At 35.2% G+C, this 26,976-nt stretch overlaps 1 protein-coding gene and 1 long non-coding RNA gene across 2 annotated transcripts in view; one reads left to right on the top strand and one right to left on the bottom strand.

The window, feature by feature from the left end:
• Nucleotides 1–26,976, bottom strand: part of LOC135847613 (uncharacterized) — a 149,648-nt gene that overhangs the window by 65,539 nt on the left and 57,133 nt on the right. The gene's annotated exons all lie outside the window — the stretch shown is intronic.
• The window catches only part of LOC135847462 (uncharacterized protein K02A2.6-like), a 66,777-nt gene that overhangs the window by 36,256 nt on the left and 3,545 nt on the right, over nucleotides 1–26,976 (top strand). The gene's annotated exons all lie outside the window — the stretch shown is intronic.

The following is a 26,976-nucleotide window of genomic DNA, read 5'->3' as shown; positions in this document are numbered from 1 at the left end:
CAAGTTAATTTCATACATGCCAACAATTTTCACTGGAGTCGGAGTAGAGTTTAAGATTAACGTCATTAGGTAATCTTTGCGCAGTTTCATATTCATCTTGTACCATGGAATATTACTCAGTTCTTTGGAAATCTCGCTTTTCTGTAACATTAGATTAGACTAACGCTGTATTGAGTTTTTTTTTATTTTTACCTTCACTGTAAAGAGTATTAGGGATTCAACAAGACAACTGCCGCGCTCTAGGAAAAAGTAGTTGAGAACATAGGAACTACGTGAAAGGGTATTAGAAAAAGGCAAATAGGTAGGTAGAGTTTAAGACTGAGTTTTCATCAAATTAAATTCGTAATTTTGCAATTTGCATGTTTCTCTTGCTGAAAAAATTGAATTGAGTGAACGCGAACGAACTAAGCACTATTTTTCCATTCAAAATGAACAAACAGTGAACGAATGCTGAGAAAAATTAATTGAACTGTCCAAAAAAAAGAGGAACGCCCAACATTGCTTTTGTGCATGTACCGGTGCCAGGATTTTTCCTTGGAGGGCGATAATTGGGTCCAAACCCAAAAATGTTGCCATCTCACTTTTTGTTTGAGGAGGGGGGGGATCAAGCTTCTTGGAGAGCAGAAGCCAAAAAAATAATGTCACTTCTTTATTTAATTTTTAAAAAGTAGGAACTTCAGTGACTGAAATTTGCCTGCAAAGTAGTATTTAAAGAAAATAGTGTACAAAATACAAATATACCTATGATGTGGGCTTGAGAAGAAGAATAAGGCCTCTTCCTCTTAAAAAATAGAGTAAGTGGTAGTAAAATGGACCAGGGTAGTAAAATGGACCACCAGTAGTTTCAGTGATATCCACTAGCGCAACCTGGTGAGAAATGACAGAAACTGGTGTTATTTGTACCTGATACTTCATTTTAGGTGACCATCACTCATTATTTCCGACTTTCGAAGTGATAAGGCAGTTTGTTTGAAATGTGTGAATTTCTCATTTTCAATAAAAAATTAAACATTTTGATTGAAATGCAGATTGTATTTTTTTAAATTTATTTCTTGCTGAACAATAACTTGAGTTAAGTAGTACATACTTTCAGCTTTATTTTCATCTATTGGACATATTTTTTTGGCTTGAGCTTTCATAATGAAATTCATCTGTAATGTATTTGTATCCGTCATACTTTGTGAGGTAGTAAAATGGACCACAACAATAATTCCTATTTTTTGATTTGATTTAGGCAATTGCGAAGTAATTTGATTCAATCTTCTTCAACTAGACATATTTACCTATCATTTAAGCCCTCGATGGCCAAAAATGGCCAATTTGGTGAAAAGTAATCACAAAAATAAAAAAAGCTAAGGTGCTCTATTGTTCTACCATTTTAAGTGTTTTCATGCGTTTTTTAAGGTGTATTTTGCTGTGGTCCATTTTACTACCCCACAAAGTCAGACCCCCTTTTTTGATACCTTCACCAAAATGAAAATTGCTCCACCTGTATATAAATTGTGAGGTAGTTTTATCAAACATTATTAAAATAGACACATGTATCTATCATTTAAGCTCTCAATGACCAAAAATGGTCAATTTGGTGAAGAGTAATCTCAAAAAAGGCTTAGGTGGTCCATTTTACTACCACTTACTCTATGAAAAAATGAAGTGATATGTGCCCAAGTGATGGAAAGACACAAAATTTTGAAGAATTTTCAAGTTTGGTGTTCTACAACTTTAGAAGAAGCTAAACATAGGTTTGTAATTGGCATCTGTATACCTATCTCAGTGAAACAAGAGCGCAAAAATACTTGGAAAGTTACTATTTTTTACCATCAAAATTTTGTTTCAAAATAAAACCGGACTTTTGAGGGGAGGAATTCTCACCCACCCCCCCCCCAATTATATCGGCACTGCTTTTGTGTGATGCGCATCATTTTCTGCGCACATAGGTGAAGCGGATGAGTGCGCACAATAAAGATAAACAGTAAACATTCATCTGGACAGAGCTGCGCAGTAGGTACATATCGAGTATCTAGTATCTACACTCTACAGGGTGCGCAGAAATATCATGTACCCCTGAAAAAGTTTTGTCCTAAATGTTTTGGTTGATCACAGTCAATGATAATAATGATAGCACATGATTGATTGTTGGACTGAGGTGATAACATTTCACCAATCAAATGCATTTATTTCACGTTGCCAAAACCTACATTTCTAATGGAAAACATTCTTAGGGGTTCATGATATTATTTTGTGTGCACTCTGTACTTCCAATTCCAAAGTACCTTTCAATATTTTTAAATTCAGGGCTTTAAGCAAATAATCTTTATTAACACTCAGTTTAATTTTTCAAACATGTTCACTTTGGATTATGTAGTTACAATTGATAATACAGCAAAAAAATGGGTGGTGGAGGGAGGTGGGAGGATAAAAAATATCAAACTACTTTTTTCTTGTATGTACTTACTTAATTAATATTTGTTTTCAAATAACCTGATTGAATTGAAGCTTTTGTAGGTACCTAGGTTACTGAATTTTGTTGAAAAATCTACTCTGATTTCAATAAGTGCTTAGTTTTTCTCTGGCTTTGTTAGATCAAAAGAATAAATTCCAACTTCCAAGAAATGTTCTTAGGAAGGTAAAAAAAAAGGTCGTTACCCTTATTATTTTTACATCCCTGAATTCGCATGTATCCATACTTTGAAAATGCGTGATATGTGCCAAAATACCAGAGAGCAAATCCTCAACGTTAGAATGCTCATCGAGAAAGCTCGCGAGTACAACGTCCCTGCGGTGCTCTGCTTCGTGGACTACAAGAAAGCATTCGATTGTGTCCAGTGGCAGAAATTATGGTGGATTCTGCTCGAGATGGGTGCTCCAAAACATCTTGTGTGGCTGATCAAACAACTGTACGAGAAGGGATCAGCCAATGTCCGTGCCAACAGGACAACATCCGGGAAGTTTCACCCTGAGAAAGGAGTTCGCCAAGGCTGTATACTGTCTCCGCTTCTATTCAACATCTATGGAGAGTACATCATCCGGGAGACACTGCAGAAGATCAGAGATGACTTGGATGGAGCCGATGAATGGCCAGGAGGTGTCCTGATAGGTGGCCGACGGATCACCAACCTCCGGTATGCCGACGATACCACTTTGGTAGCCTCAAGTATCGAGTACATGTCCGCGCTACTCAAGTGTTTGGAAGAAGTCAGCGCAAAATATGGCCTACTCATCAACACGGCGAAAACAAAGATGATGGTAATTGACTGGCCATCCAACAACTTGCCAGAGATCCAGGACGTTGGAGGAATCGAAGTTGTCAAGAGATTCTCCTACCTTGGATCCGTCATCGAGAACACTGGAGGATGTGAAGCTGAAATCCGTCACCGTTGCCAACTGACCAAAACTGCGATGACTCGTTTGAAGAGAATATGGAGCGATTCGGCGATAAGCAAGGCGCTCAAAATTCGACTCGTCAATGCGCTGGTCTTTTCTGTCTTTCTGTACGCGTCGGAGACTTGGACCATTCGCGAAGGAGATCGAAGACGGATCAACGCCATGGAAATGTGGTGCTGGAGGCGACTTCTCAGAGTTCCTTGGACGGCTAAAAGAACGAACGCCTCAATACTTCGAGAAATTGGAGTGACCAAGCGGCTATCGGCGGTGGTACTTAGTCGGATACTTAAGTACTTCGGACGGCTGATGAGAGCGGATGCCATGGAGTCGATATTTGTGCAAGGAAAAGTAGACGGAGCGAGAGCCAGAGGAAGATCTTCGACTCGATGGACTGACTCGATTCGCAAAGTGACTGGCTGCAGCTTTGCCGAATGCGTGAGAAGCGCGCAAGACAGGGAGCAGTGGCGCACGATTACCCGCAGGATTACATAATTCGAATGGTCACGATACCCCCGCGCGGGGTGATACGATTAAATGATGATGACTAAGTATGTACTGCGCAGCTCTATCAGATGAGTATTCATTATGCGCATGGTGCGCACTCATCCAGTTTACCTATGTGCGCAGTGCGCATTGCGCAGAAAGTAATGCGCATCACACAAAAGCATTGTTGGGGTGGTACAAGACATTTTGATTGTTTAGATGAATATTTAATGGGATAATAATTGGATTTCTTTAAAATAAAAATATCTGCTTAGACTAGTAGTTACTTACCACACAAGCTATATCTTGTGCATGATTTGCAGCAATGAAAGCTATAATGAATAAAGTTAAACCAAGAAAAGCAACTCTGATGGCCCAGTTGACCACATGCTAGCAAAAAGCTAGCGTTTTATTCGCGTTTTGATAAGTTGCTAGCAATTTACTCGCCTTTTGTGGCCAGCAATAATTATCTCGCTAAAAGTAAGCGATTTTCTTGCAGTTTTTCGCTAGCAAATTCAATTCTAGCAATTTTCGAGCTGTTTTCCAGCGACTCTCAGCTAGCTTTTACTTCACTTTAACTTGCTCGCCTTATGCTAGCGTATTACTGGCGGATACTTGCTCGCAATTCTATGCTAGGACAGTTCAAGCAATATTCTCGCATATCTCAGCTAGCTTTTACTTCACTTCATACATGCTCGCCTGATGCTAGCGTATCACTGATGGATACTTGCTTGCAATTCTATGCCAAGAAAGTTCAAGCAATATTCTCGCATATCTCAGCTAGCTTTTGCCTCACTCTATACCTGCTCGCTTAATGCCAGCGTATCACTGACTAATATGTTACCTGCTCACAGTTTTATGATAGGAAACTTCAGGTAATATTCTTGCATCTCTGAGCTAGCATTTACTTAGCCATCTGGCTCTAGAAAAATGTAAGCATATCTCTAGTTTCTTGAAGCTTCCAGCTACTTTTAGGAAATTCTGAAATTTTGTGAAAATTTAAAGTTTCAAAAATCTGCTGGAGGCTTCAGGAATTTTCAAAGAGTCGCTGGAGGCTCCAAAACGACTTGAAATTCACCTGCAGTACTTCGTAGCGTATTGAAATTAGTTTTCAGAATAAATTTGAGCTTTACAACTTCAATTTGAGTTTCAAAAATCTGCTGGAGGCTCCAGAACTGCTCAAAACAAGTTGAAACCGTTTCCCATCGATTTGGCATGTCGAAAATAGGGTATATCCCAAATGTCAGGTTTCTTGGTCAATTTGGTAAAATTTTGATTTTTTCTCACATTTTGGCCAAAATTTGATTTTTGAAAATTCACCAAAAATCGAAAAAGGTACTTTACCACTTGAAATTTTGACAGGTGATGAATTTTTGCATGATCTTTCGATCTATGTTTGTAAGGTTTGAAAAATTTCGTGCACGTCCTATGTTGAAACGCGAAATCTGTGATTTCGGCTGACCTTTTAATCAAAATTGCCGCCATTTTGTGAGTAAGGCCAATTTTTTTTCAGCAAGTTTGCTTTAAAATGTTCCTTAGGATGTCCCCTTTAAGGAAAAAGTTGTCCCGGAGGATCTGCAGGGGGTGCAATTACCCCCATTGCCGTGGACTAAAATGTTGTTCAAATGTTTTTGAAATTTTTCATTTTCATGGTTTGTTTGATGCTTCATTTTCAAATTTTAAATTTTGACAATTTTTCTATTTAAAAAAAAAACTTCCATTTTTTATTTAATAAAGAGATTTTTCAACCTAAGCGCTAGCATAATGCTAGCGAATTGCTAGCGTCGATCTCTCTCATGGTATAGTTTGCTACTCTTAGATAAAGTGTGTCATCAAGTTGAATATAAGCTCAAGGTGGTATCTTGTTGAAAAGTAAGAAGAGTGACATCACTCTTCTTATACTGTCCCAAGATGCTAGCATTGCTAGCGTTATGCTACCTCTGAGCTGGGACAGTCGCCTAATTTTTGGAATTTCCTGGAAAACTACCACCTGTTAAAGGAAACACCCAGAATTTTTAAAAATTAATTAATAGTAATTACTTTACTGATCAAAGTGTTTCTACGCTAGCAAAATGCTAGCTTCCTGCTAGCATAATTTGCGCTAGCGTAAATGGTGCCGGAATATGAGACACTTTTTGCAAAAATTGCTAGCAAATCAGTCGCGATTTAGTCGCATGTACGTAGCAGAATGCAGAGCAAAGTGCCAACAAAATGCTAGCTTTTTGCTAGCTTTGTGCCAGCTACGTGCTAGCTATTTGTGCGCAATTCTGCTACTCTAATGCGACCTAATCGCAACTGATTTGCTAGCATTTTTTTAAAAAAGTGTCTCAAATTCCGGCACCATTTACGCTAGCACAAAATTTGCTAGCATTTGGTCAACTGGGGGCAACCATTTTTTCATTATTAAACTGAAATGATTAAGTGCATGATAAACATTGGCATTTTACTTGTACGTAGGTATTATTATTAGTTGAAGAAGAAGAAAAAAAAATGTGATGAAAATCTCACCTCATAAAATGATACGAATATAAATAATGTTGTGTTGATCGCAAAATTCATGTAGAAAAATGCGAAGAATCCTTCCCATGAAGAAATTGTTTGAAAAAGGCATCTGTAACATTCGCCAAAGTCTTCAGATCTGATAGGTAGGTATTATTGAAATGATATTATTCTTCAGCTTACTTGTTTAAAAATTGCTGATAATTATATATACGCAAGAAATGTTGAAAAATTTCATTTTCATTTGTAATAAATTGAGTATACAGTCTACTGTTTTTGGGTAGTAAAAAACCGTAGTTTTTTTCACGAATATTCCTACTCAAAGCTTTTAGGTCATTTTTTATACAACGCAAGTGACTCGCGAGTTCTTCTACCGTGACTATATACAAAGAGAATGCAGCGAAGTACAAGACATTTAGGCTTACTGCACCTCCCATTTGTATCATATTAATAACAAATAACAATTTCTTAGTCTCCGTTTTCCAGCATATCGAATGTAGGCTGAATGTATTTCTCACAATGTTATCCCGATTTCCACAAGAATACCAGTAAGGAATGATGAACGACAATTTATCATCAACTGAATCCTGCTGAAGTGAAAATATCATCACTGGGATAGTGAACCAAAAAGTTTGAAAGGTCATTATCACTGCTAACCAGATCAGTTTATGCTTGACGGATGAATTGGTCTGATCTATGATATTCATCACGTGACTCGCATTGCCTTTGAGTTGGGCCAATAAATGCTTGAGATCTTCGCGAGTTATGTTAATATATAAAAACATGAATACTACGCTGAGTTGTGGAGTTATACAAGTGAAAGATTCTAGTGTCGATGGTTTCTGTGCTGTTGAGGAAGCCGATTACGCTGCCGAAAACGCTGAATGACATTGAAACCGTGATTATGACGCAGCATGCGATGCTGTACAATCGTTTATCGAATATCCCGAGCATTATAAGGGAAACGCGAACAACCCATGTGGTGAAATTTCCTTTTGACATAATATTAGGACAAAGAAAAATTAAGATGCCTGTTCTACGACCTACGTTGAACAAAAATGTAGCCCAACATTTTCAGTTTTGTCAATGATACGTGGTTTCAAGGACAAAGTTAATCGACGTCATGATGAAATAATTTATCAGTTAGGCCTACCTATCGTATGTACTTACTCGAGCTCTTAGAGAGACATGATATAATTAAATATGCCATGAATACTCAATGAAACATGTCGGATGTTTATCAGGAAATAATACCTAATATAGATTTTCAATTTTATTTGACGTTATTAGTATACTTTATTTGCGGAAGATTACATTTTGAAATGTCTTTCGAATGTAATAAATATCATCATCATCGAGTCGTATAACCGCTCGTGGTGGTATCGCGTACAAATCAACGCGTACCCTTATGCCGAATTGGGTATTGGGCTAACATCCTTTATGTTGGTGTTGCCTCAATCGCGTTGATGACGTATCTCATGGAAATTTATTTTCGAGCTTCCACTAGTAGTTTCCCGTTGCTTACTAGTGACATCTACACAAGCACCTTGGAGCTAGCCGGGTAGTTTAGAGACCCTGAGCTCCTCAGTGTTGACCTCTATAGACGCTCGAACCAGTTTCAGCTTTTTGATTCTGCTAACAGATGGCGTGTATCATATATAGGTAGGCTTAATTCGATGATTTAAACCATCTAATACACATTAATTAGAAAAGTTTTAAATGAAAATATTTCGCCTAATAAAAACGTGGCTTTCCAACTGATTCGTCAACTGTCTTAATATTGTAAGGTTTTTTCGTGTGAAAACAACCAGTGTTGTTAATTATTCAGTACCTAATATGTACCTATGCGTTAAGATGAACCACGTTAATGAATATATCAATGTATGTAAATAATTAAGAAAGTTCTGAAGTTGATTTGTGTACCTACTAGTTTCACTGAATCAATATGATCGATAATTACTTAGAATGTGTAGTTCATGTCACAGTTGAGCTGGTAATTGTGGTATAAATTATAAATAATTACCTATGTTGGTTTCATCAACTTTTCCCAGAAAATTACAACGCATTTAGAGGTACCTTACCTACCTAAAGTGATATAAATAGAAGATGTAACCAGATACATACATTTCATACACTTGCAAAAATTGCCTACCAATTTTGAAAAAAAAAAATTCAAAATTTTAGAAAATCATAAATTCTCCAACATTTACAATTTGAATTAATAATGAGCTTTTTTTAATTTCAACAGTTTACCTACTTATTTTGGCATTTCCAACTTTCAACGTTGTGTCAATAGAAATCAGTAGAAAAACCAAAACTCATACTTATTTAGATTAAATAAATTAAGATTTTTTTGTGTATTTTTTTTACGATATCTTGTCTTTTAAAATTGATCTGGTAATGTCTTCTTTAAAAGATCAAAAATTGAATTGCACTTTTTTAAAAGATTAAATATTGCGTTTCTTCCAAACTGAACTTGAAAAAATTTTTTTTTTAAATTGATATCTAACAAATGACCATATTTTTGATTGGATTTCGAAAATTTTTGTAAAAAATCAAAATCCAATCGAAGGCTTCAGATCGATTGAAAAAAAATGGATTTTGGCACTTAGAAACACAATCAGTTTCAGAACCGTTTACATCTCATATTGGACCAAGAAAAATACCATTTTGCCCCCTCCCCTACCCAAACAATAACAATTGATGTTTTATGGGTATGATTATTTCAGGCTATCCATTTGTACATACATTTCTCGCACCTTCCAACAAATTGGGAAGTAGGAACCGAAGCTAATTGCTCCACTTGACCTGCTCCTGAATTTTTTCCAATTACAGCACACGCTTCTTGAATCTGAGCCAAGAAAAATTTACGAAAAGGGATATTTCAATATTCCCAAACGCCCCGCAAAATCCGTTTATAAAATGCTGTTCCTTGTTTAGGAGAAGTGTGGTGGGGAAGGGAGGGGAGGCTGAAAAAGAATACAGTTTGGTTCTTCGTTCATAACTTTTAAAATCACGCGGATATAAAAAGACAATGTTGGAACAGAAGCTAAAGAGCATCAATAAAATAAAATTTTTTGTCATCAAAAATCATTTTGAGGGGCTTCATAAGACGGGGGAGGTACTGATTTTTGGAAAATGTCATTTTTCGAAGCATCCCACGAACAGACAAAAAAAATCATAAAATCAGTCTCATCTACTCGTATTTTTAGAGGAATTCTTCTGCATATTGACTCTAATTGATGAGTAGAATGACCATTTATTCAATCAAAAAACGAGGGAAGGGGATGAGACTTCCTTTGGAAAAAATTTGATTTTGTTTTTTTCAAATCCTTTGCAATAAAAAATTTGAAAAAAAATGGATCAAATAAATGTATCAAAGCATCAAAAGAGGAACACTTCTCTTGTCCAAAGTGATCATTACGGTTGTGGAGGGGTGGTGAGGGGAGAGGAAAACGTTATCGAATATCAGAAAAATAGTGTCATCGTAAAATTTTTTATAATAAACCCTTCTAACAATAAGTACTTTTCTACACTCTCTTTTAAAATGAAGTTTTTACCAAATTTGAATTCAAATTTTATTTATGTGTTCGAAAATTTATGATTTTTTCTCATTTTTACCAGATTTCTTTGTGGAGAAGGGAGAGAAGAGGATGAGCTACATTTTTGCTAGCACGACTAATTATTAGTTGAAATTGTAGGTAAAAGTATGTAGGTACTTACTTTTGTCTGAAAATGATTTTGAGGAAATTTAAATTTTTTTTACGTTTCGAAAATTCGGGCTACTTCTTTTGAGCTGACGTCTGACCATCTCCAAGTCCCATTGGGCTAAACATGTCCTCTTTTACTTCCTTCCCTTAATCCCTTTTTTCCTTTCCTTTAATGATCTAAAGGCCAATAAAGGAAACTATCCATTGATCAAAAACCTGTAACTTTTTACAGAGTTGTTTGAACAATCAATTTGATTTAAAAAAATTTTCTGTTTGGTCAGAATTTGAAAAAATTTTCTTCTTTAGTAAAATGAGAAAATGTAATGATAAATTAGGTATTCAGAGGCCGTTCTAATTTAAAATTCGTGTTTTTTTTTGCGTGCTAACTTTGAAGATCTATTTAGAATATTGCAGACATTGAAAAAAAATTAAAATACAAGGGTGGACCATCGACGTGAATGACGTGATCTTCATTTATTTTCCATATTTCAAAAGAAGCATGTTCAAGATGGAATACGCAGTTTTCATCATTTTACCATAAGTGTTTAAATTTAATTCTACTACTCCAGCAATTTTCACTTCAACTGACGTTTGATTCAATATCAGTGTGGTGAGATAAATTTTACGAAATCTTAAGCTCAGGTCATACCATTGTATCTCGACTAATTCTTGAAAAATATCTTCATTCTGAAAATTAGTACAAACGTTGAGAAAAATGAATTCAAAAACCAATATTGAAATTCAAGTAGGTACCTATTCATTTTCTAGGTGTTGAATAATTTTCCTGCTGATTTAGCAATCCTGATTACCTACACGAATGTAAATTGGCTTGCATAATTTTTTTGCTGTTTTATCAGGCGAATTATTCGACACCTAGAATGAAAAACGAATGACCTGTAAACTTACCAAATCAGCTATGGCTTGAGCACTGTATGATATAATAAAAGCCACCAAAAAAAGGAACAAAATCACCATTAGACTCTTCAATGCTATGGATTTTGAACCATGCAACTATAAAATGAAAAAAAAACAATTCTTCTTGATCTCAATTCATGAAAAATGCATGTGCTTTTGCTACAAGTGAATTTACCTCTGTACGTAATATGAATAATGAAAGGATGACGTTGATGTTACAGGATGCCGAGTAATATGTTATAAATCCTTTCCACGTTTTGACCATTTGTAATGTTTGCCTTCAGAATCAAATCAAGCTTAATATGTACATACAAATTTTTAAATTTCATACTAATCTTCTCCTAACCTACCTGTATAAAAATTGTTGGTGTTTGAAAATCTTCAAAAAATCATCGATCAGCATTTCGTCTGCTTCAACCAACTCTTTAGAATAATCTTTGATATTCTCGGTTCTTTCTCTTGAAAGTTCAACTTCTACTATAGCTTTCAGCTTGAAACTGCGTAAATCTGTCTTGATGCATTCAAAATGCTTGACAAGTTGAGCCACAGTGATGCTAAATAACACGAATGATATCAAATGGAGAACAGTGATCCATACCATGACTATCATTTGAAACAAATTCGCCCATAACAGTTCTTGTTTTGTGGTTATTTTCCAACAAACAGAGCTCAATCTGTTTCGCGATACGTTGCCCTCGTTGCAAGAGAACCAGAACGGTATTTCTAGCGTTTCTTTGCTATTTGTTATATCGCCTTGAAAAAAATTATATATCGTTGGTATTTGGAACGTGGTGCTTAAAAGAAGTGTCCAGCCAAAAAGCCACATTAATCTTTTGGCGAGCAGTTGATTTATTTGATTCGATATGTCACCGATTGAGATTTCATCTTTTTTGAAATCTGATAATAAATTGAGTATATTTTTCCTGCTCCTGCTAAGTTGTACGAATATTGCCACAGCGAAAAGTTGTACCGTTATGCTGGCCAATGACTCGAGCCTTTCTCCACCTTGTGCAGCGTTTAAAAATCCGATAACGCTTCCAAATATACCGATGCTGAAGATGGTGAAATGAACGAGAATGTAAATCAAAGAAAGTTTATCACTTTCAAATATTCCTACTGATTGCAGAGAAATGTACTGTATCCAAGATATTAAATCAAATTTGCACACTATAGCAGAAAACTGATACATTTTCAATACGCCTAAAGTGTTCGACTACGCAATAGGCCTGAATTTATTCGCGTTTTTGAAAAAGAATTTGACAAAAAACCATGCTAACTTTACTGTCAGTATGCCAATTAAGAGTAACTTGAATGACAATGATAGTGGAAAATTTTTGAAAAGAGGATTTTCCTTATACGAACAGTATTAGATGGTTAATTGCGGTTGAATTTGAAAGCATTGATGTGTTGTCATTAAAATAAAGGAATTTCAGGCCTGTAAAAAAAGGTAATAGGTGGGAATGAAAACTCTCTGGATATTTTGTATTCAGTAGGTAGATAATATTTTAACTAATTATTACCTAATTAGTTTTCAGCTAGGTATTGTAATGCTAAATAATAGGAAGGATATTAAATGTGTTCTACTTGTTGGCCCTGCAATGGGGAAATGTAAATTGGGCTCATTGACAAAAAATCACTCCCTAATCATACAAACAAATTGAGCACATTATGGAAAAGATGTTACCAAAACTTTATTTTTAAAATATGAACAAGATACTTGACCTAAAATAGGAACTTCGATAGGAAAATATCGTCTTAAATAACATTTCAGAAAAGTTATTTTCCTTCTTAAATAACAAAAAATCATTTTCCAATGGGTACCTAACACTTGAAATAATTATTTAAGTATGTAAGCTAGGTACTAAAAAACCATGGTATCGATCTACTCAAGTAAAAACAAGCGAGGTCCACAGGACCTGGCAACAGGGTTCCCCATTCTTGGATAAAGAATTTTTCTTTTTTAATTTTCATGTACTTATACGAGTACTCAATCAAACCAAAGTAAATATGTATTTGGGAATTACATTCCTGTTATCCTGTAAGCTTGTAAATTGGATTATGTTTGTTCTAATTCATATATTAATGATGATTTGGTTATTCTTTTTTATACTTATTACCTACACTTGGACATTGTAATTAGGTTCATTTGAGCGCTCTCAATTTTCAGCAAAACTGAAAATAATTTTCAGTTTTGCTGAATGTGAGAAGTAATGGTGTCTCCACAGTAGAGAAATCACAAATTTTTGGTAACAACATCGGACCTTACTAATTTTGAAAAGCTGTCAGTTTGAAAATTTCATTCATCAACTACAACTCATAAATTTCTATTTATTTACTAATAATTTTTGAAATTTTCCTCCATTTTAAACACTTTTTGACTTCTTTCAGTTTAATTTGAATTAAAAAAATTTAAAAAAGTAGAATTGGAATGTGCGGCTAATAGAAAAATTGATTGCATAAACAGTAAAAATTGTTGGCTGATAAAAACGAAGTTGAAAATGCGTAGCAACGAGTGTTGTTGAAGAAACTGAAAAACACTAAGCACGTAAAAAGGTGTCTTATGGGTAGCGTAATACGCATCACATCAGACACCTTTCTTAATAACGCGGGGCGCTGAATTCTCCATAGCGATTTTAATAGGGTTCCCCATGGTGGGGGAACCCTAAAAATATAAATGTTGGTGGGTGTTGATTGATTTGCCGTTGATATTTTTTTCGATTCGTCTGATAGATGCAAAGTAGTTATCTTTGTGGAATTCCGAGAGTTCCCTATTGTAGCCCAGTCAATATGCAATTTGACCCAAACACTTTGACTATATATACATGGACTGCTATCTCCTATTGTTGTTGAACGGAAATCGTGAAGCCAAAGCAATAGAGGTACTAGATCAGGACATGGGCTCTGAGCATGCGCGAGATTTTGTTGCAACGAGCGTAGCGGTTGTTGGAACATAGGAGGGTGTTTGTCGCTCCGTGGTTCACCGTGATTGGAAGGTGCGAGGGTGGGTGGGATTCCTGCGCGCGCATGAAAATTCCCGATGCTCCCGATCTAGTACCTCTATTACTTCGGCTTCATTGGCGACAATGAAGATAGCAGTCCATGTATATATAGTCGAAGCCCAAACATAATATTACAAACAAAGGTTTTTTTGGTGAATATTGTCTAGGGTGGTGTGCTGAATAACATATTAAAAGTCCTCGGCCCTACCCCACGAGCTAACCCCCCACAGTGGATCAAAGCCCCCCAAAATCAGTTTTTCATCAAGAACTCCTGAAATATTGAATTTTGAGTAAAATGAGGCCCCAACTTTATAGCCTCAAGGGGGGAGCCTCAAGGGGGGGTGGCGCTACGACCCCTCAAAGTGATGTGATTTCAATAATTTTACATTGTATGATTTGGGACTTGTAACCTGTTCTAATTGATAAAATGAGGTGAAACTTGGGGAATGGGATTCTTTTGGGAGCTAGAGTTGACCTTTGGAGTGGGAAGGGTCAAAGTTGAAAATTACAGAAAGGTCATTTTTTTGGAGGAGCATAACATGACTCCAAATGGATGAAAAGGGTCCAAAATCATACCATTGGACAGTACCCTAACTGTAATCAACATATCCAAATTTTAGCATCCTAGGTCATCCCCACTCCTTTTAAGATGGAAAAACCCGAAAATAGGGGCAAAATAAGGGGATTTTTAGCTTAATTCCGCTTTAAATGGGGTGGGGATGACCTATGAAGCTGAAATTCGGATATGTTGATCACAGATAGGGTAAGTAGTGTCCGATGGTATGATTTTGGACCCTTTTCATCCATTGGGAGTCATGTTATGCCCCTCCAAAAAATGACCTTTCTGTAATTTTCAACGTTGACCCTCCCCACTCCAGAGGTCAACTCTAGCTCCCAAAAGAATCGCATTCCCCAAGTTTGACTTCATTTTATCAATTAGAACAGGTTACAAGTCCCAAATCATAAAATGTAAAATTATTGAAATCACATCACTTTGAGGGGTCGTAGCGCCACCCCCCTTGAGGCTAGAAAGTTGGTCGATAGCTCATTTGATAGGTATTGGGGAGGAGATGAAATGATCACTGGGCTCATTTTACTCAAAATTCAATATTTCAGGAGTTCTTGATGAAAAACTAATTTCGGGGGGCTTTGATCCACTGTGTGGGGGGGGGGGGTTAGCTCGTGGGGTAGGGCCGGGGACTTTTAGTATATTATTCAGCACACCACCCTAGACAATATTCACCAAAAAAATCTTTGTTTGCAATTATGTTTGGGTTCGCCCATTTTTTTCTGCTGTTTGCCTGGCCTATTGTACATAGGTATTGAGATCTTGAAAGTCGGTACTATAAATTGTGCCTTTTGATTAATTGAAATGTTTACGTATGTTTAGCTATTACAATTTTCACATCGCCACGTAAGATTTTTCTTCGAATTGCTGCTTCTTGACATAGGTACTTACTGGAGATTTGATTAAATAAGATTTGTTGCGGAGTTTCTTGATTGTTATGGAAGAGTCAATGCCGCTATAAAGAATTTTAACAATGCGATCTGGCTTGGTTTTTTCCCCTCAATTTTCATTACCAGGAAAGCGAATGGCTCAGATGAGCCATCAGGGTACGCCAGAGATAGATTGCTATGCAAAATAATTTTCAGACAGTAGGTATTAAGAGATGTGTACGTACAGCTCGATGTCTAAACGCGGAATGATCAATATCTTGTATGAATCAATGAAAAGTTTTTATTTCCCATATTTCAAAACTAGTAGATTGATTGTTGAATAAAGAACTCTCACCATTTTGCTATACGTGTTCAAATTCAATTCGACCATCCCAGCAACTTTCACTCTGATCGGTATTTGATTCAGTATCAATGAAGTGAGGTACATTTTTCGAAATTTCAGACTTTGATTGTACCACTGAATGTCAGCTAATTCTTGGAAAATATCTTTATTCTGAAAAATTATTATTTATTTTAAATTAATAAGAAGACCTACCTATGAGAAAGCGATGTGCGTGTTTATTTAAACTGATGGAGTTCTACGTACTCACCAGATCTGATATCATTTGGGAAGTATATGCAATTATGAAAGCCACCAAGAGAAGGAATACGCTACACATGAGAGCTCTGAAGCCCACCAAACGTGATCCATACAGCTGTAAATGAAAGAAAACCAATTCAATATGGGAGATACTATATTATCATTTAGTGAAAATTATGAATAAAAAATGTAGGCACCTCTACACGCAATATAAATAATAGAAGCATCGCGCTGATATTGAATGAAGCCGAATAGACAGTAACGAATCCCTTCCAAGTGTCCACAATTTCCAATGTTCGACTAAGGAGAGATGTGCATTGTAAGTATTAAATGAATAAACATAGTTAGTAGAGCAGGCAAATAGCGGTTTTAAAAAGGAAAAAATTGGCACATAAATTTTTTCTTCGGGAACGTGTTCAGATGAACCCCATGAACTACCAAAAAAAACCCGAACCTCCTAACCCTGGAGCTAATTTTTTTAGGGGGCTAAAACCGGTTCCGATTTACGTTTTTTGCGATTTACTCCGAAAATATTAGGTTTAGGAGAAAAACTACCATGACTAAAAATGTTCCCCTTCAAATTCTCGACAATTTGATACTATGCTCGATACCCATCCCTCAACTGGGGTGTCTGAAAAAAGGGGTGGAAAGAGTAGGTGTTTGAAAAAAAGTCAGTCCAATAAATTGATCAAAGTTACCACTTAATATCATTCGTTTTCGCTCAAATTTTTTTTACAAAGTCTACTCACCCAACTATTAATCACACCACCATTGATTTGGCTTCAGCCCTCCCAAGGGGTTTGTGGGGGATGCTTGGTTTTTCAAGTAACACGCAACTGAATCACATAATTATTTGAAAAACGAATCTGGGCATGCAATATATCGAATGGTATGTTTTCGAGGTCGCTGAATACGAATACCAACTTATTTTCTGGGTCCAACTCCTCAAAGCCCCTCTATTTGAAGGGGAACATTTTTAGTCATGGTAGTTTTTCTCGTAAACCTAATATTTTCGGAGTAAATCGCAAAAAACGTAAATCGGAACCGGTTTTAGCCCCCTAAAAAAATTAGCTCCAGGGTTAGGAGGTTCGGTTTTTTTTGGTAGTTCATGAGGTTCATCTGAACACGTTCCCGAAGAAAAAATTTATGTGCCAATTTTTTCCTTTTTGCCCTCACTTTTTTACGTTATTTTCCTGCTCTATAGGGTACGACATTAATTGAGTTTAGAAACGTAGGAGATAAAAATTTGTATTACCTGCGCAGAAATTGTTGATATTTTAAAATATCCAAAAAACTTTTCATATTCTCAGCACCAGTATCAAGCATCACGTTTTTCTTATAAATGCGTATATCTGACTTCATGTTTTCCACATGTTTTATAAGCTCAGCTATTGTAATACTGAATAATAAGAAAGATATCAGATGTGTTGCGACTGTCAACGATGAAATCACCAACTGAATGCAGTTTGTCATGAATAATTTTGTCTTTGTGTTAATTTCCCAACAAATAGATCGGATTCCATTTGATTTATTGACCTCGTCGCATGCCATCCAAAAAATTATTATGAAAGATTCTTTCTTGCTTATAGTGTCTTCTTGAAAGCAAATGTATAGCGTTGGCAGGACAAATAAAATAGTCAGTAGAAGTGTCCACATTACAAACCACGTTAGTTTTTCGATAAATAGTTGATTTATTTTACTTTCTAGCTTTTCAGCTCCCTCGTTGGTGTTTAGAAATCCAACTATGCATCCGAAAATACCTAGGAAACAAATCGTGAAATGTACGATGGTGTGTATTTTATTGAATATTTCATTTTCGGATATGGCCAGTAGTAATGAAATGTGTTTTATCCAAGCAGTGAAATCTGCTTCTGACATCGTTATCTATCGAATGGTTTTTGTTTATGCAGGTTTTGGTACAATATTCAAATGTGTGAGTAATTTGTGAAAAACTTTAAATAAAAGAAATTAGCTAATTCGATGTACAGTGCTTAAAAATAGACCGATAGTTAATCTTGAACATCTGATGGTGAACAAGTGAAAAACTTCCATAAGAATAATTGCCTATAATTATTATCGGCTTGAATTTCAAATTTAAATTTTTAATTACGTGCTGTCGACATGTACCTTAAAGTTCAATTAGCCAGAACTGATATTCACATTTGTCATCGATGACAAATTTTGTCATCGATGACAAATGTGAATATTTCATGCCTGTTCATAATAATAAAAGAAACGTCAGATGTGCTTATAGTATTCGCAGTAGGCGATTTGCGTGCTCTAAAAAGTGCAATCAATTGAATGAGAGAAATGATTCCTAACTACCTGTGAATAAATAGATACGAATGGTGAAACATGATTACATGTGATCTAAAACACCGTCATAGAAGTTTTCGTCCGCCACACCTCACTCTTAACCTTCTTCCAAAACGGCGGGTGAAATTATTGAGAATTCATTTAAAATTTTTTATCTTTGGTATCTTCCAATCAATTTTTTTCAAGCTTCAGGGATATTACACATCGCCAAGGATTATTTAGGTTATGGGAATTTTTTCATACGTATCTTCTTGGCAAAACGCGAATTTTTAGCTTTTCAACAGTATTTTTGGTGAGTATTTTTAGAGGTGCAATTATGAAAAGAATAGGTATAATGTACCTCACCTAAATGTACTACTACCTATGTATTATTACACGGTTGTTCTAGGGTAGGTCGCCAAAAAGAAAATTCAACGGATTTCATTTTGAGTTTACATAAAGTTGATCAGAAAAATTTTAGCTCCGGAGGTGCTCCTGGAAGGGGTAAATACGTTCTTTCAAAAAAAGGCAGTTCGGTTTTTTGGAAAAATGGTCCAGTCCCAAATGAAAATATTTGGGATTCTACGTCAATCTGTGCTAATTTCGTCAAAATCCAAGACCACTTTTAGAGTTTTATTGCTCGCTTAAATTGTTGGATAATTTTGTGTTTTGACAATTTTTTCTTCGCTTAAAGATTTCGCATTGATTCAGCCAACGTATTGAGTGATATCATTCCTGAAACTGGGGAAATATTTTGGAACGCAGTGGTGCCAATTTTTTGATAATTTTTGCCAATTTCAAAAAATTACAAGTTTTTGGCTATTTTTCTCCATTTTTTGAACCATTTTCCTAAAACCAGTAGAGTAGTGGCATACAGGAGCGAAAACACCATGGATTTTTCTAAAATGCTCCCTCTTTGAGGGTTTCTTTCTTCCCTTCAAGGGCACATCTGGAGCTAACATTTTTTCTGGGTAACTTTAAACTCAAATAATGAAGGTTTTTGCTGAATTTGGTAAAATCCACTGACTTTTTTTTGGTGATCCATTCTAAATGATTGTATTTTTTTTGTAAACTTTTTATATTGGAAAAAGACTTTGAAAAATCCGAAAAAAGTACTTTTGCAAGACGTGACGGTCGAAATTTTTTTCTTCGCAATACATCATAAGAGACATGTAATTGCACCATATTGCAAATTTGCTACAAAAAAGTCAATTTTTTTACTCGTTTGTTTTACAATTTTTATGAAAAAAAAAAAATGAATTGGGTCAATTTGGAAACTACTGCCCTTCCTTTCAGCGTCTCACTCTCATCTCTCATCAGACTAAAATTCAAGTCTACGCTAATATTAACTCAAAATACATCATGTAGGTAGGTTCCTATTACAATTGCAGAGTAGGTAATTAAAAATCTTTGATTTTTTTTTACCTGTGATAATGCATTTATTTTTTCCAAATCGAAAAAAAAACTTATTTTGATGAAAATGAGTTGAAAAATAATAATGGTAGATAACTATTTACTTGAAAAAGAGGTTTTTTCAGTCCCCTCAAAGTAATTCAAAATTCTTGGAAAAAATTGAAAATTGACTCGAAGCTCTAGAATGGCTAAAAAAATAGGTTGTTTTTCAGTTTCTGACTGTTTCATTTTGTTTGAAAAAACATACAAGTTTTAAAAAAGTTTAAAATTCGTCATAAAAGTTTTTTTTCTCCACAAAAAATGGTAGGGTTTTGAATATTTGTGAGGTAGACTTTTGGCAGCGGAGTTTCCTAGTTTGCCCTTAAAAGATTTATTCATTCAATAAGTAATAGAAGTCCAAATGGAATTTTTGATCTACTGATTCAATACGAATAGTTCGAATTATTTTAATAAAATATTAATATGTAGCTTAATTTCTCATTATTTTTATCATTTTTACGTTACGTAGCTACTTCCTACGTCGACCGCTCAGGAAGTACATTTTTTGCTGCGCATCTCATTCATCTGGCTAACCTTTGATGTTCAACTCCTCCCATTAAATAATTTATTCATTTTTCTGTCTGTGTAACATTTTAAGTAGGTAGATATTATCTATACCTAACATGTTAGAAAGCGTAAATTATCGCTTCATGCTTAAATTGGTACAACTTTTGAAAGTTTCGAAAGACATTTCATAATTATCACTCGTCTTTTTATACTGCTATTACTGAGCTATGTTTAGAATCGATGTTTGTTTGTTTGCTTTTGATGTAAGTTTTTTAAAAAATAATTTTAGTATCTCAAAACTACTTCCGATGATTTTTTTTTCTTTGAACGTTTCAACACCAGTTTGGATATAGGTATTTATCTCAATAAAATTTCCTTTCATTTCCACCTGAAAAATCCGCCAACAAAGACATATCTTATTCAATACTAGTAGTAACAGCAAATTAAGGCTAAAGTTTGAAAAAAATGATAGTTTTGGGAACAAATAATCATTTTTTCGAAAATTTGAAATTTTTGGACTTTTTTTTGGCGAATTTTAACTGTTGGAAGCTGTTCAAATTTCAAAAATAAACTATTTTGGTAAAGATGGGTTTTGCCCATTCTCAAAAATTATACTAGGTTTCTCATTAAAAATATGTGTATATTTTTGAGTAATTTGAAGTAGCTGCCACTTCAATTTTCTCTTTAAGAAATTTCAGAAAAAATCTACTATGGGGCTCAACTTTTGAACACAATGACTTCGAACCCAATTTTCGGATAATTTTGAAATTGATCTATTTCTGAACAGGTTTATGACAACTGGTATACCTATATACTAGAATTTTGAATGTTGGCTACTTTTTAGACAATTTCTGAATGATTTCGCAATTCTAAATCAATTTTTTGGTGTTGGTTGAATTTAAAATAATTTTTGGACTATTTCGAGATGAGTTTGCAAATTAGAATATATTAGTGGACAACTGGGTATTTTTTTTTTCATTTTGATTAAGTTTTCAGACAATTCTAAGACCACCGTCAAATTGCTTACAAATTTACTGGAGAATTTTACAATACTGAATCGATTTTGAGACAATTTTCAATCATTCGACGTATCTTAAATACATCAAGCTTGCAACCGAATAGATGTTTTTCAACAGACGGCCATAGCAGTTCAAGTTTAGTTCGACGACGCCAGCCAGTTTCATTAAATTCGACCTCTGATGCAAAGTCAGAACTTGAAGATATATTTTGCAAAATTTCCTTCTCCTATTGTACCATTGAATTTTTGACATTGTGTTCAAAAAATCTTCATTCTGTAATTAAATTACGCCTGATGAGTTCTCGAAGCTAGCTTGTCTATTTTTTGATCAATTTTTGCTAGAAATATTTAAATTTTTGAAACATGTGTGGAACTTACCGAGTATGATATGTTTTGTGAATGATACGCTACGATAAGAGCCATGAGTAACCTCATTACGACCAATGCCATAGCTCTGCATGCGAGAAAACGTTGATTACGACCCTAAAATGAAAGTACGCATGTATACCTAAGTATATCTAGTCAAATCATCATTTCAATAGAATATTTTTATAAAATGATGCAACTGTACCAGGGAAATGATTCCGAATAAGAAAAGTGTTGCATCGCAAAAAGTGCTCCCATAATAGTAAGTTAGGTATAGTTTCCATATTTGCACAGTCTCAGCTATACACCTGCGAAATAGTTTGCAATGGATATAACATAACTTATAGCCTTGCAAAATCAAATAGGTACTATTGAAACGTTTCAATATTCAGAAACAATCAACAGGTACATACTTGTATAAAAATTTTTGATGTTTGATGATATATAAAAATTGGTGACAAAGTTTCATCTCCACATCTGCAATTTTTTTCTTACATGTAGAACGAATGGTACTTGCAAAAACGTCAGCTTCATTTGCGTCTTCATTGAATTTGTTAACTTTTCTACTAATATTTTCCTTATGCATATCCAGTTCTCCAGCCACAAGACCGTATAATGTGAACGATAAAACATAGGCGAATAAAATCAAACTCAGATAAATACCTTGAAATAAGTTTAATCCTTGCACAGTTACTCTATCGCAGTTGGGAATATCCCAACAAATTTCTTTCTTCGACTCCCTTTCTCCGCACGAATACCAAAATGGTATCACTAGGGAACGTTTATCGACGAAATTCTTTTCAAAAGTATTCAAGATCAGGGTTGGTGAAAGAAATGCTGTACCTGATACGACTAGGATTACAAAAAACCATATTAGTTTATTCTTTATAAATACCTCCGTTCGGCTGAGGGTTACGTCGATATTTTCACGCTTTTTTTCCATTTTGTTAAACAATTCGAGTAATTTATCGCGATGTATGAGTATGGAAATGTAAACGAGAATTCCATTCAGTTGAGAAGTTATGCTAACAAAAGCTGTACTTTTTTCAGCCATTCCAGTCGTGTAGTAAAAACCGATTGTACTGCCTAAAATACTGATGACTGCGAAACTGACTAAAATTATCGAGTACACGATGCAATATAGACGATTTTCGAATATTTCGAACGATAGAAGTAGGATTTTCGCGATCGGAGTTACCAGAGGATTCGACATGTTTATGGTAGAAAAAGATGACGAATATTTTCAAAAATTGTTGTCAGCTAAAAAGGACCGGAGAAAAATAATAAACGTCAAAAATGAATACTTTAGGCATAACAATAAAATGAATCGATTATTATGTCAACGTTTGTCGAATGAAAATTATTTGAAGTTGTTCAACTCGACGATTCAAGTTGAATAATAAGTTATGCCTAATCAATTTTATGAATTCATCGAAAGCGAATTGAAATGATATAATATTGAAGAGATGTCTCATGTCTGATAATTCTATATTAAATTTTTAATAATGGGCATATCAGTTTTTAAATTATACTGCGGTAGTTTTTAGAACCAATTAAGTATAAATTACTTTTTTTCCTCGATGTAAGCAGTCAAAGTTACTTTAAAACAGTGATTTGAATTTTTCTTGGTTGGTATGAGTTTGACTCAGAATTCGCGAGGTGGGGGGGGGGGTGGCTCAAAAATGGCGCCATGGGGTCCTCAACAGAAAAAATAGACCTAATCAATTTTACGGAAATCATTTCTATAAATTACAATTCAGGTACAATGAGTTCTGCGAAATAATTTTGAAATACGTAGTTACAAACTTTGATGTGGAATGCGTGAAGAGGGCTGTATTAGCAGGAGAGGAGCGAAAGAAAAATGAATAAAATTAGTTTTGAGCACATTTCCTGATCAGCAATTTTTCGTAAAAATGTTAAAAAGACAATTATTTTGACTTTTTTGGAAATGGTTTTTGGGAATTTGAGAATTTGTGCAAGAATCAAAATGTAGGAAATGTTTCAAGGAACATTTTTTATTCCATGATTTTTCTTGTAAGAACAATATTCAAGGCGGTAGAGAAGTTTTCAATGTGGGGAGGAGGGGGTGCGCCCTCGAGGAATTGGGGAGAGGTAGGGATCGGAATACGAACTAAATTTACTTGTTTTAATGTAAATGACTTTTCAAGCTTTTGTTGGTGGGGTTCGCGGGGGTCAAATCAAAAAACCAATTACGCCATTCGATTTGTCATCTCAAATCGCATCTTTTGAGTCCTACACGTTTATGGATAAAATGGGGACTGGTGCTTTAAAATCCAAAAAACAGCGTTTTGTTAAAAAAAATGACCCCACTTTGAGGGGGGGCCACCGTTCCACCGCTGCAGGGGCACCTGGGAAGCTGAAATTTTTTTGGTGGTCATTTCAACTCAAAATCTTTAACATGCTTCAATTTCAGTGAAATCGAAGACTATGAATTTTTTCTGCTCCACCCTAACCTGTAGGTAGGTACTGTCTACAATCTACATACATGGTAAATGGTAATGATAAATCCTCCATCTGAATTCACCAAAGGGAGGAATGCTGATGGAGTGAAATATAAATTATAAACGGCTTGGCTTCACCTCGCCTAATACTCACATTATTCATCTAGTCCATCCTGACACTTGTATTTTCTAATACTTGTCCTTTCTAATACGTGCACGGAAAGTGAGACGAGTTTATATCTAGCCACAATCCAAGATATCTGACTGCATTCTTTTTCCATTGGAGCTGCGTATTGTTGATGTAAAAGTTCAGTTGTGGGAGGATTCGTCTGAGAGCGAATATTTTACATTCAGTTTTATTGGCGTTGAGCTCTAGTTTCCATTTTTCGGAACCATGAATTGGATACGCTTCGTTGATACCTACTTATTTAATTCTCTACAACTTTGGTCATGTGTAATTTTTTTGTAGGACGCTTCCTTTCGCCTCCAGATCAATTTTTATGATGAAACTGTAGAACTCAAAATTTTTCTAAAAATTGAAAGTTTTGTTTTTAACAACCCATTATTCAAAGTATTCTCATTATCTCATTTAAACACATTAAACGCAACAAAGACACGATAAACAGCTGTCTCAAAGTAGAGTGGTACAAACTAGCACATGCACAATTGAAAACAGAACATTTTTGATCAAAAAACCTCAAGTTCCCTTTTTTATTTAAAGTTTTTTTTTCGACCATACTCACTATAAATGGCTTTATCACGCACTTCCGTCGATTTTGTGGGTTTGGTACCACTCCTACTCAAATTTTAAGGAAATACATCGATTTCAAAAAAAAAAAATTGCCCAGGTTATACCTAAGGTCCTTTTTACTAGACGCCGTCACATATGCATATTTATGAATATTCGAGGCAGAAATCGCATAACCTTTTTCTTTACATGCAAGCAAACTCATAACCTTTTTCAACATGTGACTTTGCTATGATGTGCCACATGATTCTACAAGGTGGTAATTTTTCAATACGGTTGTCGCTTCACAAAACTGTGCAAACTGATTCCTATTCGAACTTGAACCGATTTTATTTTAAAGAGTCTCGAGGTTGGGAATTGAAATGGAAAATTGGGAGACCCTTAATTCAGATCTCAAGGAAGAGGCGTAGAGAAAAACGATGATGGTTCCCCAACTTACCCTGCCGACTGCAAATCCTCAAACACGAGCATTTTAAAGCAAAAATAACAATTAATTAGGTATTTCGAATTAAAATTTTAATCAATGAAAAAATGTTTTTCAAAAAACAAGCTTAGTTTTACGATCCATATCTCAAATATATTATATTCACAACCGTATAGATATTTCTTAGCAAACGACTGTAACAATTCAAATTCAATTCAACGACGCCTGCGAGTTTCATTAAATTTGACGTTTGATGCAAGGTCAACACCTGATGATACACTTGGCAATATTTTCTTTTCCTGTTGTACCATCGAATTCTCGACATTATGCTTAAGAAATCTTCATTCTGCAATAAAATTACAACTAAACTCACTAAGTGGGTACCTAATTAGATCATCTGTAATAGTACATATCTTGAAAAAGTCTGAAGATACAAATTCTCATGAAAACTGGCAAATATAAAGTTAACGTACCAAATACGATATGTTCTGTGAATAGTAAGCAACGATGAGAGCCATAAGTAATCTTTGTATGACCAATCCTAGAGCTCTGAAGGCAAGCAATTGTTGATTGGGACCCTGATAGCAGAAAATTATTTGTTGTCAAATTTATATTTGAAATCTTAATTTATGATACGTAATTATATAGATGTAATTTTGTACTAGAGCGATGATTCCGAACAGGAATAGAGTCACGTCCACGAAAGTGGCTCCGTAGTAATGACTGACGTATAATTTCCACATATCTACAGCGTCCGCAATACATCTGCAAAATATTCATAAGGTTATTTGTAAAGTTGGTTTAATAATAAATGTTCAGTGTACTGGGTGTTCACAAGGAGTTGAAAAATATTTCGCCTGCTAAAGTAACAACCCAAACCATGGAACTGTAATTTGGATTGCCGACCCTGAAAACTGAAAACATGCAGGGGCAAAAATATGAGCTATTTTTTAATGATCCCTCAATCATTCTTAATTTGTTTTCAACCGTACCTACCCGTGTAAATACTTGTTATACTTGATGATATGCAAAAATTCATGGTAAAGTTTCTTTTCGATACCACCAATTTGCGACTCTTTAGCACCTTCGACTTGTTCTGCAAATTCGTTGAATCGGTCCACTTTTCTACCAATGATTTTCATATGCATTTCTAGATCTCCAGCAATCATTCCGTATAAGGTGAAAGATAAAAGATATGCAAACATGTGTAAGCCGAGCGAAGTAGCCAGGTACATATTTAACGCCTGTATCATAGGCCTGGAAAGATTAGGTACCTCTATGCAAAACACTCCATTTGGACCTTTATCTCCGCAGGAGTACCAATAAGGTATCAGTAGGGAACGTTTATCGTTGAAACTTCTTTCGAAAGTGGTGTTAATCAACGGAGGGATAATAAATATCAGACCCGTGTTCATGACGGTTGCAAAAAACCAAATCAATTTATTCTTAATGAAAACCTCCGCTCTGTTAAGCATTTCGTCAACGTGTTCCTGGTTTTTTTCCAAATCGTCGAATAATCGAAGTAACTTTTCTCGATAAATGAGCACAGCGACGTATGACAGAATACCATTTAATTGAGAACTTATGCAAACGAAAGCTACAATTTTATTAGCCGCCTCGGTGCTGCTGTAAAATCCGACGATGCTGCCAAAAATACTTATAACACCGCAGATGAG

This window comes from Planococcus citri, chromosome 5 (genome assembly GCF_950023065.1).
Source record: "Planococcus citri chromosome 5, ihPlaCitr1.1, whole genome shotgun sequence".
NCBI lineage: Eukaryota > Metazoa > Arthropoda > Insecta > Hemiptera > Pseudococcidae > Planococcus > Planococcus citri.
This window is presented reverse-complemented; position numbering and strand designations above follow the sequence as displayed.